General features: G+C 52.2%; 1 protein-coding gene across 2 annotated transcripts in view; it reads left to right on the top strand.

The window, feature by feature from the left end:
* dve (SATB1_N and homeodomain domain-containing protein dve) overlaps positions 1 to 17,359 on the top strand; it is an 84,460-nt gene that overhangs the window by 51,309 nt on the left and 15,792 nt on the right. The window lies entirely within an intron of this gene.

Raw genomic sequence — 17,359 nt, 5'->3', positions numbered from 1 at the left:
GTTGGCCGTGAGTGATAAATCCCAGAAGGCACTTTTGTCTTCTGTTTTCCGCATCACTCGATCGTTTACCGTGTGGCAAGCGTTCGAAACGTTAAACGCGGGTGCGTGAAGCCGAGGCCCGCCAGGTCCCCTTATTTCCGTCTCGTTCGTTGCATAGCGAGTGCCTCGAATTTGGCAATCTCGATTGGCGTGCGAGAGTCTATTAGCCAGTTGCCTGCCTCTAAGCTGACGTACTGCATGACTGCTGTAGTTGGAAGGGCGTTACATGTCCGCCACCGTAGCTGTGAGTTGTACTCGCTAATACTTCCGGGGTTAATCTTGTACAAAATTACATACCTAAGAAAATGTGGCCGGAGGTATGACCGCCGTGATAGCCTAATTTGCGACGCACCGCGTGCATAATGCGGATGTCTGATCCCCACCTGCGCCAAGCTATACCTTATTGTTTCAGTTTCATTTCTCTTAAGATTTCTACGTATCGATTAAACGTGGTAACTCACTTCTATATGCTTTCTCCTGCTTCATTGTTCTGTTTGCTTCACGTGGTCGTGGCTAACGTCAGTCGTGCGACTACTCGGGCCAACGAGACGTCCAGCAAACTTTCAACGAAATTCCCCCGCCAGGTTTCTTCGCCAGCCCTGAGCAGCGACCCATCTTTGTTGACGCGTGCGTGTTCGGCGGGGAAGGACGCGATACGCGATAGCAGGCGCGATCCGACGCACCACCTGTCGTATAGGAACAGTCGCATCCGACGACAAGTTTCCGACAGGCGTTCCGACAGGTTCCACATAGAGTCGAAGCAATCATACTTCCTACGCGTAGGGGTCCCAAACCCAGCGCCCTGCCATGATTCCCCTGCTTGCCGAACACATTTCCTTTTTCATTCGTTGCAGCTCTAAGGGGCGCGAAGGCATTGTAATAAGGGGGGGCTGTAACAACGTATATTACAACATGTACGCGAGAACCGATGTCGGACGACGTGCAACCTGCTGGAACACAGGTTGGAAGCGTAAAAAAATTAAAGATTTAAATTTTGGGACGTTTTACGTGCCTCAAAGTCACCATGCGATTCCGGATAAATTTTTTGCCACCTAGGGGTTCGTCAACGCGCGCGTAATGCACGGTACGCGAGCGTGCTTGAACGTTTGCCTTTCGCAACGGCAGCGTCGAGTAAACCAATTGTATTTAATTATAGGCGACTTAAGTATACAACGTTAATTGTTTTGGCAAAAATAAGCGCTCTTCGACGAGCTCGGGTTTGATCGTATAAACGCCGTCGGCCGCGGCGTCCGCCTAGCCAGGCCTACCATCCCTATCGCTGGCTGTTAGCGGAGTCGTCAGTGGACAACGCGCCGTCCTAAAGTGTCCTGTCGCTCGCAGAGGCATAATTTTATTGACAGTGTTCGCGTAAAGCGAAGCAGTGTTGTGCAGAGTTGTTTATATTGCGTTTCTCGACGTCGATATGAAGTCAAGCTGGGGGGCTGGATCTGGGCGGAGCTTACGCTCCGCTCGATCTTTCGGATGCACGCACCGTGTGCCCCGAATCGTCGTATGCTGCCTGCCGGAGCATGCGGCGCCGCACGTCGGATCGGACGCCGAATCGTACCGTGCGTCTCCTGCTTAATGCGGCGACTACGAACGCACCGCGCTTTTGAGTTCCCACCTTTCCCTGCCACACAAAGAACGAAAGAGAGAGAGAAGAAAAGGAAAGGAAATGAAAATGGCAATAACCCACTTCCCAACAACAACAACAACGAAAATGCAGCGTGGGCTTCCGTTGAAATGGCGCATCAGCCTGGTGTAAGCCCGCGCGTGAAAATCCACCCCCGGAATTCTTTCGTCGCTGAGCAAATTGTTTTTACCTCGCATCCCCGCGGGAGTTTACATAATCCGCGCGCGGCGCGCGTATGTGGATATATAGTCATAAGGAGCACGTGCGGAAGTGTGTGAGTGGGGGGGGGGGGAGGGGGGAGGGAGGTGAGCGACTCTGGGCGGCTATGGGGGACGAGCGTGGCAGCAGAGGCTGGGGGAGGATTTTCTCCTCGCCCCCTAGACGCGGCGCCGTTTCCTTTCGTTTCCCTGCCTTCTGCAGGAGGAATCTTCGTTTTCGTTTCCACAGAAGCGAGACAAGAGAGAGGGAAGGGTTAGATAGGGTGTGAGGGATGAAAAGTAATATTAAACACGTGGCGGTCTCCGTCGGTCGCTTGGAGAGGGAGGGGGGCTGCTCGCGCTCTCTCCCTCGTCCCGTTTTCTCCTCCTCTTCGCCGCCTTTAATCCGCGCCTCGGCTCCGGAGCCGCGCGGATCCGGGGCCCGGCTAACGGGATTTGCGAGGCGCGCGCCTGCCGCCGCCGCCTCCCGAACCCCCTTTCCCCATATCCCCCCTCTCTTTCTCTCTGCCCCTTTAATCCTCTCTCGCGTTTTCCTTCTCTCCACTATCGGATGATGCGCGCGGTCCTCCCTCCTTTCCCGATTTTAGTCCCCTGTTTTCGTAGCTGCACCTCCCTCCATGAAAGGGAAGCGTTGAGATGAGGTTTAGGAAGGGCGCGGGAAAGACGGAAACGGGATAGTCTGGTGATGCGCCTCCCCATCTTTTTTTTTGCCCGTGATGCGCCATCCCTCTTTTTACCCGTTGCATAGCTGCGGCTTTTCCTACGCATGCGATGGTGCCGCCGAGAAAGGTGCGATCGGAAAGGACGAAGAAGAGAGTTCAAGCGGCGGGTTGGGAAAAGGGAGGCAGAGAGAGAGAGAGAGAGAGGGGCGGAAGGGATAAACCTGTCGCGCGATCCTGTTGTTCGACCCCCGGGTCGTCCCTGCGCGCAGCCGGCGAAGAGGACCCCCGGGCCGGGTCTGGTCCGACCCGGCGGCTTCTGGCGGCGGCGGAGTTTCACCTTGACGAGATTAAGCGCGCGCGCGGATAGCGAGCTCCGAAAAAAAAAAGAAGAAAAAACAAAAGAGCACTGCCGGCAACGTGCGTGCGCGCGCGAGCGACCCGCGAAGCCGCTTTCGGAGGTGGAGGTAAGAAAGAAGAAGGGAGTCGAGGGTGAGAAGCTCGGGCGGCCATCACCGCCGCGCGAAGGCGGATAACCCGCCCTCCTTTCCACGCCATCCCAAGCCACTCTCCCCGTTCACCCTCGGCAACCAAATCCTGCTGTGCGCATACGCGGTGCCGCGCGGGTCCCGTGTCTTTCCGTCTATTGCCCGCGTCGAAGCTAACGGGCTACACGCGCCGAACCGCGCAACGCGAGAAGACCGTGCCTGAAATGGCAGTGCTAGAGAGGAAGCTTTTGAAAGCTCGGGGCCAACTCCGGTGCCCGCTATTGAAGCGCGTGTAAAGCGCTGAAACGATTTGTGTGAAACAATCCGCGTGCGAATTTTTGTGAAATTGGTCGTATTTGGGAGAGAGAGTTCGGTTTTAGTGACTGTTGGAAGCGGATTTTACTTTTATTTAGGGCCTGGGGAATTTTTTAACGAAAACTTTGAAAAAGTAAACAAACCGAAGCACGAGGTTTACAAATTCAGAACTCACCGCCAATAAGAGATATCGCATTTCTGTGGACTATTCTTAGAGCATCTAAAGCGGACAAATTCGATATAATTTACGCTTACCCGAATTTGTTACAATGTCTAATACTATTTTGTAATCGTCCTGCTCACATAATAATGGTACATTTCATAGCGTTGTATAATACATCAATTCTGTCCGCTTTAGAAGTGTTATTACGTGCAGTTCACGGAGTTGTAATTTTTCGTTGCTGAGTTAGAGTTCTTTGCAAACGCGATAGTTTAATTAGTTAGTTAGTTAGTTAGTTAGTTTGTTTGTTTGTTTTTGTTTGTTTGTTGAAAGTGCGATTTTCAACGATACTTATTAGTCGATTGACGGCCTAAATCGTAATTACGCTTCCAATGGTCACTAGACTTTTTTATCTTTGTTTTAAGTACAACGATTCTCTTCGAATTCGGTGCAGTGGTTGCCGAGACAAACGATTTCTAACCATTCCCGTGTATTTGGATAGGAGCCCCGGCCGAGGCAAATCACCGAAGGTAGATCGCATGTCTCGGCGCCTCAAAACGCGGTGATTAAATGGAACGCAGGCAGCACCTTCTGTGGGACGAGTGACGGCAGCCCGCCGACATGGAGCATTGATGGATTGTTAGTAGCGGTACTGTGAACGATGGGTGCAAAGCCGGCAAGTGCGCTTTTAACATAACACGTCGTCTGTCGGGATCCAAGATGTCGGAAATGTAATGCTGTCATCGTAAGCAGGGCGTCAGCGTGCGTATGCTTGCCATCGCCGCTGTCATTCGTTCCTCGCATTATCCTAGCTTTCTTATCGAAACGCATTTCGTAGATTTAGGAGTTTCTTTGTACAGAGGGGACAATCTGGGGACAAATTGTGTGTGTGTGTGTGTGTGTGTGTGTGTGTGTGTGTGTGTGTGTGTGTGTGTGTGTGTGTGTGTGTGTGTGTGTGTGTGTGTGTGTGTGTGTGTGTGTGTGTGTGTGTGTGTGTTAGGTCATACGGGGGCTTGTGGAGAGGTGCTCTCGCCCGTTCTTTCTTTTTCTTTTTTTTTTACATATCGTCCGATTGCTTTGCTGGGAAATAACTGTTGCGAGTCATTCTGGCCCGGTTTCGATCACTCGTGTTTGCTCGGATGACTACTAGTGGCGTTATTGGTGCTTCCAGTTTCGCGTGCGAGTGTCCTGCGTGCGTTGCATCCGGTCCCCTTCGCGGACGGCCTCGACGACGGGCCTCGTTGTCAGGCAGTGTGTTGCGCCGGCTCCTGCCGCGCTATAGTCTTTTTCACACGCTTCAATATCGGCACTCGGGGACGCTCTGGTAAGTGGCCGATACTTTGCTGACATGCTAATGGACAGAAGCTCTGAAAGCAGGAGGGGGCGGGGGAGAAGGAAAAGCACCTACAAGAGAAGGTGATCTTGAATGGACTTAAGGTAGTGATGGAAAAATTCGACTACGGGGTATTACGTGCGGCATTAATAAAGATCCGTGCCCTTCTTCCTATTGCGTCTTCATTGCCGTCCCTGACCCACATACACTGTGAAATAATTTACACCCTTAAAAATTACAAGGGGTGTAAGCTTCATTACAACTCGCACCCTTTCCTCCAGGTTATAAGGGCGTGAGTTATAGAGGTTTACACCCCTTTTCACTTTAAAATCTTACAATGTGCTTGCGAGTGTTTAATGCTAATGATTTTTTTTCCCTGTCCCAGATTTGTCCCCTTGTGTATTGCATTCGGGTTTGCATCGTGTGCGTCATTTCACGGTTTACGTGTTGCTCTCTCGGCAAAGTTGACTGCCGGAAGACGGTCTACCAGCAGTTACGTTTTTTTTCTTCTCCCGAGCTGCAGGGACAAGCGCTGTTGCCATGGCCCCCGAAAAAGCTGTTAGATTTAGCCGGCTATAGGCGTTCACTTCTGGCTATACGCGTTTAACTTCCAGCTTATCGGCGGGAAGTTTTAAACGACAAGGATCTACTACGCACTGGTGGTTGTGTAAACGTTCGGCCTAACTATGGCGCTCGGGATAGCGCCGAGCCAGGGGCTGCAGTGTAGTTCCGCTGCTCTCAGCGCCGCGAGCAGCGATGTGGGCACACGCACCGGCGTTTGCCGCCGAGCAACGTCCCGCAAGAATTACACGGAGGAGTGACTTCCACGCTGCGACCGTTTAAGGGGGGGGGGGGGGGGTCGCGACGGGGCTGTCGCCACCGGCGTCCGCCGCTCTGGTATAGGCCCGTTAATTCGTTGAACCACGAACGACGGTGAGTTTATGGACTGAGCCGGAGAGCGTTAGGGAGGGCGTGGGTGGCGGGTTGCAGGTGCACTGAAACGGTACACGCCACGAAACGACGAGCCAGTAGTAGTAGGGGGAGGAGGGGGAGAAAAGGCGCGACGGCGGCGGCTATGCCCCGGGTTGCGCGGTCCACGGGCGGTGGTGGTGGTGGTTCGTGCCTCCGGGCTTGTCCGTGGATCGGCTGTTTGTGCGCGTTGTTGTGCGTGCGAGGAGGAGAGTGTGGAGGCAAGGCGGCCCGCTCCCGGGTCTCTCCCCCTTCCCCGGCCAGCGGATGTTTGGCGCTCGCACGCGCGCGCCCTTTCCCCGCGCGGCCTAATCTCTTGACTACATTAGGCCTTCCCATGTTTTATTTAAGTCCGGATTAGACGGCTCTGAGAAGCTAAAGGGGATATAGACGAGCGCTATTGGGAAATACGGCCATGCTAAGAGGATTAGGAACCTCTTCAGTGCCGCGAGCGACCCTGTAGCTGCTTGCTCTTTTTTTTTTCGTCTTTGTGTTTTTTTTTCTAGCGACCTTTTGTTTTCGATCTCGCCCGCCGCCTGGATACCCCCCCTCTCTCTCTTTCTCCCCTCTGCTTGTCTTGACGCAATTTCTTTCCTTGTTTCTTTTCTGTTTATTTCATTTTTCACGCACCTGTACCGTTTTTCCCGGGGCTCCACCTTTCAATATCTACGCCGCCGTTGTTCCGCAGAACCGTTTCTCTTCGCTCGCATTCATTTTACGTGGCTCCGGCTGTTTCTGGGGCGGGATTATTGTTTGCAAAAGGAGTCTCCCGGCATTTCTCTCTAATTTGTCCTACGGGCGCGGCTTCTCTCTTTTGCGATGAGCTCCACAGCGGTGCTTGCGTCATTCTCGAAGCGTTTGCTCGACTGCTATCGGCGTCGACACCCAGGGGCCTCAGCGCGTGCCGGATTGCGTGGTGCAAACACTAGCCCATCGTTTGAGCAGCCTGAAAAAAAAAAAAATGGAAGTCGTACTCGGTCGATTCAAGCTGGTCGCGTTGACTTAGTAGCCGCGGCGTCCTACTACTGAGCTGAAACGAGGCAGCGGGGTCGAATTGTGCCGGCCGCGCAGCGTCCACACCGTCATCGAGGGTGAAAGCGAAAGGGTTCGTCTTCTTGGTTTTAGGTGCGTGTTCGGGAAAGGCGTGCTACTGCGACGTCGATTAATGTCCCTTGTGTATAGCACCGGCACGTTGGGGTTTCGGCGAGTATACAGTCGATGTGAATTCGCAGCCTCTGCGTATCTGCGTGATGGCCAAAAGATAGTTTTTTTTTTGTCGATTCGAAACAACGATCCCGCATGCGTTTGGTTTCCTGGGGTGGTGGGTCTGTTAAGTGCGGGACCGACTCCGATTGGGTCAACGAGCAGGGCGCGCTGTTCCGCTTGTCGGCGTACGCCGGCAGACATGAGCCGCGCGCAAAATCTCAACCGAGACCGATAACTATAATCTTCAAAGAGCAGTGCCTTTAAAGTGGCGCAGCGGATTTATTTGACTCGCAGAAGTACATTTTAATCTCGAACTTCCCGCGAGACACGTTCAGCTTAGGGGCTAACCTCACTTTGGACACACGCCGCACACTCACATATATACAACGAAATATTAAAAGACCATGAAACAGGCGTCTCCAGTAGGATTTCTTAAAGCTGGCTTTCCTTGTTTTTTTTTTTGGTATTCTGCCCTTGAAAAGGCGAGTTGCATCAGGCGTTGTATCCACCACAGACTACTCTTTAGGTAAGGCCGCCGCTCGGCCACCGCCAGGCGCGAGAGAGCGAGCAGCCGTAATCTTGAAAATCCCGCACATCAGGCGGAGGCCCACACCGTCACGTGACTCGTAGCAGGCGCGTTTTCGTCGTCTTCCGAGCAAACGGCAGTTGAAACTCTCGCTCGAGTTGGTCATTCGTGCTGGAGCTTCTCCCGGGGAATGTGGCGTCGAAAACGCCGAGCAACGCCTAACACGCATGGGCAGGACGAGCACCATCGGCCAACTGGTTATATTTCTAGGAAGACAATCTTTTATTACAGCATTCCTCACTGAATGTCGAACTCTGCATCAACAACGGGAACAAACAGCCTTACCATACCAACGACCACTTAATTTTGGGTTAAGTCTGCACTAAAAACGTAGGTACGTTACCTTCCTTCATAAAGAATTGGCAAATGTCGATTCCTAACGCCTTATATGGAGAAGCCTGAAAGGAAGAGAAAGCCTGTGTCAACTTCAGTTCGCTCCTTCCCTCGGATTGATTGCGAGCTATGTGTGCAGGAATGCAAGCGCTATTCGCAAGCACTCTTGTCAGCGTTGCCGCTGCTCCCGTTTGGTAACAAACGCAAACCTGACCGTCTCAGTAAAAGCTAATGATGCCGCTATGAGGTCCACGCTAATTACGAGCTCCCTACTGCCGACAGCAAGCACACGGAGAGCGTCTTGCGAGCTCTCATCCCCGAAGCAGTTGAAGAAACTGCGAAACTCTGTGTCGTGATTGCTCTGGACGTGTCGTTGCCAGCAAGCGCGTATTGAGCTGGCACTCAAGTTTTACTTAGTTTCTGTCAGTCGACGTGTTAATTATTTTAGTCAACTGTCGTTTAGTGGAAGCATCTGCGTATTCGTTGATTGAAACGACAATGGTGCGTGCGCAATTCTCTTTCTCTCTCTTTCTTGTCTTTTTTGTATTTGTATTGCGAGCAAGTCGTGGCCCTATGGTGGCCGGCAGGCCCCAACAGTTTCGTAAGCATTTGTCGTCGTCTTCCGTGTCCCACAATGCATCTGAGCTAGCGGTTCTCCCGGGTGGCTTCCGGCGCTTACATTTCGCAGTGCATAGCATCTGCAATGTCACTGTGCCGAGCTTTCGGCCTCTGCAGCTCAACGCGACACTCTAATTTCGAAGCCGCTCGTCCCTGAACATAGGGTAGCATTGGATTTAGGATTAGTCGGTGGCTCGCGCGCCTTGCATACTATCACCGAGAGCGCATGTAATTTTGGCCTTCGAAGGTCGTTTCTCCGCATAATAAGCGTGTAGCGCGGGTAAGCCGTCTGTAAATGCTGTGTGAAGGATACAGTGAAGCAGTGATTGAAAGGACCGTGTGATATAGTAGGGTGCTGCGCAGTGGAGGTAAATCGAGTGAGCGCTGTTAACCAGAGTTGGGCGAAGCAAGGACAAGCGCCTGACGCGTCCGGGACGACAGATAAGTGATATACGCAGCGACTCGCGCGGTGGCGCTAGAAGTATCGTGGCCTCCGAGCTCGCGGGCTGCCTGATCTCGGGTGGCATGGCGGAAATTGAGCTGGTGCCGCAAATCGCCACCCAGAGGGCGTCTCACCATATTCCCATCGCGGTCCTTCACAGGCAACCTACTATATTTATCCCTCACAATCTTTCGCCCGCGCCGCTCCCCACATTCCCCTCATTACTCCCCACTACACATCTCTTCAGCTATACGTTGTGAACCGCGCCAGAGCTTGCACTGAAGGATCATGCGCTGAAACATTGAATCGTAGCAAAGAACCTAAAGCTTAAGAAAATTTAAAGAATGGTGCGGTGAGGGGAAACGAATTAGCTTGTCTGCGACTTCTAGCTGAGCGCTCTAACCACGACTTGTCCGCCTTCTATTGTGACCCAAGTGCTCGTTAAAAGATAGGAAATGCGCCGAACGACATACTCCCCGACTGAGCAGATTCCCCGCGGGCTACAGCGGAGAATCGGGCTGTGCTATAGCTAATAATTACCATGGATATAATGCAAGCTTGAAGCGGTACTCGGCAAACGATGGGAAGAGCGTGGATAAATATCATAGGGCTATTGGGGCTGGCTAGTGGTGGTGCTAGTGACCAGTAAGTATATTATGTATGAGTCCACCTGCTGGACTGTCCATTTCAGCCGCTGCTGATATGCTGATTGGATGTAGCTGTGCGAGTGAGGAGCGAACGAGTGGCCCCAGTCAATAAGCGGCGGTTGAAATGGACAGTTCATTAGGTGGGCTCTTACAGACTCTCCTACGGTGTGTTGTCAAAAAGGATATGTGTTGTCTCGGGAAGGATAGCGACAGCTTCGCCCGAAAGCCGAAGCAGTGTTAGCGATGACAAAGTATTAGAACTACGCGAAGGTGAGTAGTTTTATCGGTCATATAAATTGCATAGAAATTCGCTTACTAATTAAAGTAATAAGTATGATGTCACGAGCTAAGGGCAGACATGAACAGATCACACTCGATGACCGCGTACGCTCGCTGTTGCAACACTCGGTAGTGTGTAGCGAACACTTCGTGCTACAAACTCGAGATTACGCCAACTCCAACACTAAACGCGTGGGGAGACAGCGTGCATGAAGCCATCAGCCACATCGGCATGCCCAGCATTTCACCCGCCTCAGGTTGCCTCCAAGATGCGCATTCCGCGCCGTGCGCAGCAGCGGCAGGGCTGGAGGAGGAGGTGCGCGCTCGCCAGCCCCCTCCCCCCCCTCCCTCACCATATTGCGCGCGCTCGATCACGTTTTTCTCCAACACTGAGCGCGCCGTAAGACGGCACAGACCAAGCCGCCAACCTTCTCGGCTCACCCTCTCAAGCCTTTCCTCTGATCCACAGCGTGCAGCGATCTTGTCACACCTATACTTTTTGCGGAACATCATGGGGACATCTCAAATTCGCCTGGAGTGTCCATATATTTGCTTTGGCTATATAGAAAGCATTATACGTGAGATTTTAGAACATTCAAAGCGATAAACATTGCAACATCACGGAATGACATGATTGAGATTTAGTGTTAAAAACAAAAAAGCGACCTGTCCTACTGTTGGGTCTCGTACGTAACTGTCGTTCGCAGTGATTCGGAGAATCAAAGAGTCGATGGTACCCGTTATCCGCAAGCACGCGCACGAATGGGTAATCAGCCCTCCATCGCTCACTCTATCGCAGGATGAATTGAACTCAGTATCGGCGTAACACGCATGAGCTGAGCGGCGCTGCCGTGAAAGGTGATGGTTTTAGTTTTTGTATTTGTTTTTCCCGCTTTGGTGCTTCCGCGTCGTATATATATTGTCTACCTGTGTGTATTAAAGCTTCAGTTGATAGACAGCGCCTGTGAACGTCTCTCCTTTTTCGTCCGTGTCCGTTTTGTGGCGCTTACAGATCACCAACGCATTCGAACAACTTGCCCAGTTCTCGCTACTTGTGCCTTTTCGTGTTTATTTCTCATCCTCCAACTTCTAGCCCATAGGCTATGAATAGCTGAATACAGTCATTGTGCTTCAATTTTGTTTTGACAGGTACACCAGCAAACTGTCGCTCATGACATACATTAGCAGTGCCTGCGAAACGGGCTCGTTGCTATGTTCTAGCGCTGACTTTCGACTAAGTCTTAAGTTAGCGCCGTATGCCTTGCCCTTAGCGAATGTATATACGGACCAGGCAGGGATTATGTCGTGCTCTGGAAGGCGGATGACACTTCTGAATGACTTCCTTTATTTAGGCTGTTGATAACCATGGGAATGCTGAACTTGCCTTCATCGTTGTGCATCCTTCTTCTATGTCATCATCGCCACTTATCCAGCCTTTACGTCCTCGTTCCTACATCCCCCTGTACAGAGTAGCAGGCTAGATCACACCAGCTCAGGCCCGACCTCTCTGCATATCTTCAAATAAATTCTCTCTCACTCTCTCTATATGCGATGAACCGATTTTCTTCTAGGCCTATGCAGGTAACTTGAAATTTAGGACTGCAGTCCAAACTTGACATTACGAACTTTTCAGTGCAGTCGTCAGTTTCATTTTGTGGGTCGGAATCTCTTCGCGAGCCAATTGTTTTTTCTGTTTCTTTTTTTGCTCACGGTTTAACTTCTGTGTGCTTGTGTCTCACTTTGTCCCATTGTCGGGCACTGCAAGTTACCCATCGTGAACCAACTAACCCGATAATGTATTCTTGTGCACTCACGAGTGATTGCATCTCACTAGAAACAATGCACGCCTGCCAGGAGGGAGGGACAACACAGCACGCTGAAGGTATACAACTTCCTACAGGCTGCCTCGCCTCGTGTTTGCTTTTTTTTTTCTCTTCTCTGCCTCTTCCTCTCCGTTCTGCAAATGAGGTCGGGATTCGGCCGTCGTGTAGGCGCCGCCCCAGCAGCAGTATAGTAGCAAAGTGTGCAGTCTGCGTCAAGGTTTACGCACCGCGGTATTGGAGAGGAGCCTGAATAATTCCGCAACCTTATCACACAGCTAGGCATTCCTACGTGCAGCCTTTATTAGCATATGCGAACAACATAGTAATGTGCGGTTTTCTTGGCTACTTTCACAGATTGTTCGGAAATACAGCGTTTTCTCAGGTACCGAGGTCCGCACACTTTAGAAGACGACTCTATACGTTTTCCAAACCGCGGCAGTGGCGACGCTCCTGAAGCCGCAGCGAAAAAAAACGCTAAACGACGCATCGGCGGTCTCTCGGCTCGGTGCGAGAAAACGCGGCCAATGATCCGCTCGAGAAAAGAGAGAGAGGTTACTAGAAGAACGACGGTCGTGACAGAAAAAAGGAGGAATACGAGGATGAGATCTACAAAGATCGAGCCGAGAAGACGCATCGAGACGAGGAGCTCCTCGTCGAGGAAGCTTGCGCCGCGAAGAAAAAAAAGGGGGTCGGCGAGCCGCTGCTCAAGCCGCGCCTTCTCCTACTCATCCACGGCGGTGAAAACGAGGATCCTCGCGACGCCGTAAAGAAGAAGTAAAAATAGAAAAAAAAACCGTCGGCGAGGATTAAGGAGCCCAGCAGCGGGCAGCCGTCGTTGGCGGCGGATCCGTGCTTGTCGAGGCAAGATAATCTCCGGCCCGCCGCGTATAACGGGACGGCGGTGGGCGCGCGACATCCACGTCGTCCTCGCGCGACCCGCACAGGCTTTCGTCGTCGACTCGTTCGGGCGGGGAAAATGCGACGCAAATACGCTTCCCGAAAAGACGGAACAGGCGAACGAAGCGAAAAGGAGGACGGCGGATAGCGAGCGAACCCGATTACATCTGTTCCTAAATTTCAAAACGCCGCTCATGCATAACCAATGAGAAGAAAGCAGAAGCCGCCGCCGCCGCCGCAAAGTCGCTCGCGCTGCACGGTGGGCCGAGCGCGCCCTTTCCCCCATCGGCCCCCGTTATCCCGCGGCTCCTTCTCTCTCTCCGCGCGTCGCGTGCGCGCAAGAAGGACGAGACGCCCTTTCTCTCTCCCTCTCTCTCACTCCCGAAAGGGAAAAGGAAGAAGAGCCGGCTTTCCCTAACTAACGCGACCCCGCGCACCGCCGCGAAACAAGAATCAGCCTTTGGAGAGAGAGGGGGGAGGGGGGAGACAAAAACGCAAATTAAAAGAGGCTGGCTAGAGCAGCTACAGCTATATATGTATACATATATAAGCTAACGGGATCCTGCACGAAAACGAGTTCACCCGCGAGGAGGCGCGCCTCCAAAATCCGCGAATAATAACGGGCTCTCCGTCGCGCACGGCGGCTTCGGCCGGCGGCGGTGCCGCCAAAGCCGATACTTATACGAATGCGCGGATAAGCAGCAGCACCGCGGAGGAGACGACGACGCCGGGGCGAATCAACGGAGAAAAAGCGCCCGCCCGCGCGCATATGCGAACGGATGAGGAGGTGGAGGTCGGCTCCGACGACGACGACGAGGAATTACGCGCGCTAGCCCGGGATAGCGAGAGCTATCCGCCTTCGCAACATGCACACCCCCTCCCCCCCCCCCCCACTTCCCCTGCGGCCCTTCCACCGCCAATCCTGCCGAAAAACAGCTAGCGCGTGTACAGTATACGCGTCTATAAGCACCGAGCGTGCTGGTGGCTGCGACCTGCCCGAGCGCGAAAAGGTCGCGCGCGCGTTTTCCGCCACGGCGGAAAGAAAGAAAGGCTCGTTTCTTCCCTTCTACTTTTGATGCTGCTGCTGCCGATGCGTCGAGGGTCTCGGCTCAACGGTTACCTCCACCGGAGCTAGCCCGTGCGTACCGTATTCTAGAACACTCTACCCGTGCGTGTATGCGTGTTTTCTTTGCTAGCGTCCCCATCATCCAGTGCTGTATATACGTGCGCTTTCTCCCCCCTGTCTCTCCTCCGAACTCTGTTTGCCCGCGTTGTCGTTCGAACCGTCGTCGTCGTTATTTCTGCGGGCTTTCCGACGCTCAGCCGCCGATGCGGAGAGAGCGCATATGCGTTGTGCGCGGTCTTAAGATAATGCGGCCGCTGAAAAGGGGGGGGGGGGGGGTGAGGTGCACCAAGGTAAGAGCGCGCAGTCAGGCATCGTATAGAACGCGAGATGAGCGTAGGCGAGAACTGGAAAGAAAAAAAAAAGAGAAAATTCCGGTGCCTATATGTGAACACAATTCGAGCAGGTATACGCATTATGCCGCAGCTCGATGCGCCGAGAAGTCATCTCCTCAGAACCAGCCTATACCTCCCCCGTCTCATTCCTCCTTCCCCTCTCTCTCTCTCGCACATATACTAGCGGATAACTTTCTGAGGCTATACGCTGGCATAATACCTACGGGGGCGGAGCCTATGTTCTAAGCAGCATCGAAACGCCAAGCAGTCCGGACCAGTTGGATCTATCTTTTTCCGTAAAAGCGGTTTTTGCCCCCTGTCTCCCGCATGCAGACAGACCTCCGTTCCACGGGAGCTACGTCATCGCCTGACGTGGCGGCGTTCCCGCCTGCGCGCTTCGGGTCAAGCGGGTAGCCATTTCTGAATTGTACTAAATTGGCGTTTTGTGCCCCTGAGGTTTATTTGTACTTGGTGAATTTTTTTACCTCCAGCTGGCGTCGTAGTTGTTTGCGTTCCGTTCGGTTACTAAAAGAGTAGTTCGCGTAATGCTCTGAAACGTACGCTAGCACCAGCATTGCGTCGCTCGCTAACGTTAAAGGTCCCCTCACCAGGTGCGGCCATTTTGGGCTAACAAGCGCAGAGCATACATTGCGCGATAACGATCGTGTCTGCAAAGTATTACATCGCTGCGCGCTGCGGAAAGACCTGAAATTTCAAACCGAACGCCGTTTTTCCTTCTCCTCGCGGTCGCCACACTCCAAGCCCGGCGGTGACGTTCTTGTGGCCCTGCACCTACGTAATCGTGTCCGCAGTGTGACGTCGCTCGTAGGGACACGTGACTGCGATAATTTTTCAAGGCGACATCTGTTATTTGTGCGATCTGTTGCTTGAATTGACGAATTGAAGATTAGAGAAATAATAAAACACACAGACGGAATGTATGCGTGTATTTTGTTTTACTTCGCACCGAAGCAAGGGAGATGTACTTCAGCTTCGTCTGCTTGTTCCCACGGCCGTGCAGTCACGTGCGCAAGTACCGAAACTATGCCATTTTCTACCGTGTTGCAGCGCGTGATCATGCTCTGCGATCCGCTTGTTCAGCCTCAATATTCGTGTAGCACTGAATTATACCGCTAGTCTTCTGTCCTTGTGCACAGCGCGCGAAATCGTGCGCTGCGCGAACAAGACAACAGCTCGCGCGCGACGCTGTCAGCGGAAGTGCGTAGCGCCGAAAAAAAAAAGAAAACGAGCAGAAAAAAATGAAGGCGGGGCCTGTGACGTATGCGTCACGCGATCCTGGGAAGGAATTCCGCTTGCAGAGGCTAGACGGGGCGAGTGGAGAGAGCGTCTAGCTTGGCAGTGGAGCCCGCCTGCTGAACTCGTGGGTTCGCGGCATTGAAATATTTCTATCTCGGCTATTAATGAGCCGATATGAAAAAAAAAATTTTTTGCGGCAAAACGCTTCCTAGAGGACATGTAACAGCTTGCAGCATATAACCAAAATTTGCTATGGGACCTGGTGAGGGCCCTAGCGCAGGGATTTTGCTACTAAAACTCTTTGTTAGTACTTTCATTGTTTCTGCGCTGCTCATCAACCTCGGCTTCTGCAGACACCTAGGCTGGTGTTGTAAACGGTGTAAAAATTTTGCCACATTGTCTAACTTGATATCTTGTCATCTCTGATTGGCCGCCAATGCAGAATTGTGCAGTAGAGCAGAATTTGACAGTGTCTAGCCTTAACACCCTTAGAGACAAATTCTGAAACCTTCCTTTCCTCGGGCCACTTCCTAACCTTATTTGAGGAGCCTTTCGTGCTTCCTCATCGCGAAACATGCATGGAGGAAGCAAATGTATTCTGAAAGCTCCCTTCACCTGCCCTAACGAGAGGGGGAGCCCTTTGGTTACGTAATGAACGAATTCCACATGTCAGTGTTGGAGGGTATTCGTCATAAGTGTCGCCAAACGTATTTAGTCAGCCAACCAAGTTATTTCATCAAATGCATATTTTTTAACGTTATAGCTTTAATAGAGACGTTTAGCGCGTCCGGTATTCGGGAAAGCGCGGGCGGTTTTCCGGTTTAGCGGGGGTGCCAACCTGAGCGGCCAGATAGGTGGCGCCAGCTGGTGGCGCAAAGCTTAACCACACAAGCACAGAGCTAATTACTATATTCTGCTTAGCTGCTGGCGTAAATTTTCGATAGTGGCGTAATCGTGTTCACAATTACGCCACTGCCAAAAAATTGCACGGGTGGCGAAGCAGGATATGGTTAGTTACTGCAGTTTTAGCTCTGCGTTTGTCTGGTAGAGCTCTACAACACCAGGCGCCTTCACCGCTCACGTTTACGCCCCGACCATCCGGTAATCCGCCCAAACCGCTCCCGTTTACCGGAATAGCGTACAAGCTAAACGTCTCTAATATATAAACGCGTACGTTTTTCTCCTGATTTACGTTCAACGCTAACGCACGTGAGGACACCTTGCGGGAGGGGTGCCGACCGCTTCGGATTTACTATGTTGTTTTGTGCTAATGTTTCGCTATTTGTTCTCAACTGATAGTTGCATTTGCTTTATATTTCTGTCGTGGTGCTTCGAAAGCAAGTTAGGCGCCGTTCCTCAGATGGGCTCTCAATTTTTCGTTGCTGTAGGCTTAACAAAAGAGGCTGTGCTAGCTCAACATGGCCTCGAGATTTGGCGGCGCATGCGGCAAGCAACGAGTGCACTCCGCTATCTGGGAGGCCACGGACATAAAGTTTGCTTGTACTTTGCACTTCGTATAGAGCGCGCTATACCGTCTGCTTAAGCTCGCAGCCGCCATTTTCGTCTCCCTGGCCAGCCGGCCATTGGAACGAATTATTGCGCGTGCGCAGACGAGCATCAGGTGAGCAAGCATTGTGAAGAAGCCCACTTAGTGAAAAAAAAAAATGTAACGGGAGCATCAATGTAGTTTCGGGACTGCCTTACGGCAAGGGAGCGCCAAGGAAGCCTCTACTAAAGACGCCTCAGAAAGGAAGCTTTCAGAATTGACTTAAGGCGGCCTGACCGCAATGACCGCATTCCTTACTAAGGGAAGGAATGTTTAAGAATTCGGGCCTTAGTTTGGTTCAAAATCCATCCCTCAGATACTAAAGTGACAGCTTTCTTTGCCCCCAACTTTGCGGTTTGTCTTTGTCAGTTTCTGGCCGTTAACTGCCGACTTGGGACTCCGGATGTCGCTAGCTGCTACTGGGCGCTGAATGAAAGTAACCGCGAACGGGCC

This window comes from Dermacentor albipictus, chromosome 3 (genome assembly GCF_038994185.2).
Source record: "Dermacentor albipictus isolate Rhodes 1998 colony chromosome 3, USDA_Dalb.pri_finalv2, whole genome shotgun sequence".
Classification (NCBI taxonomy): Eukaryota; Metazoa; Arthropoda; class Arachnida; order Ixodida; family Ixodidae; genus Dermacentor; species Dermacentor albipictus.
The sequence above is the reverse complement of the archived record's forward strand: the minus strand, read 5'-3'. Positions and strand labels throughout refer to the sequence as shown.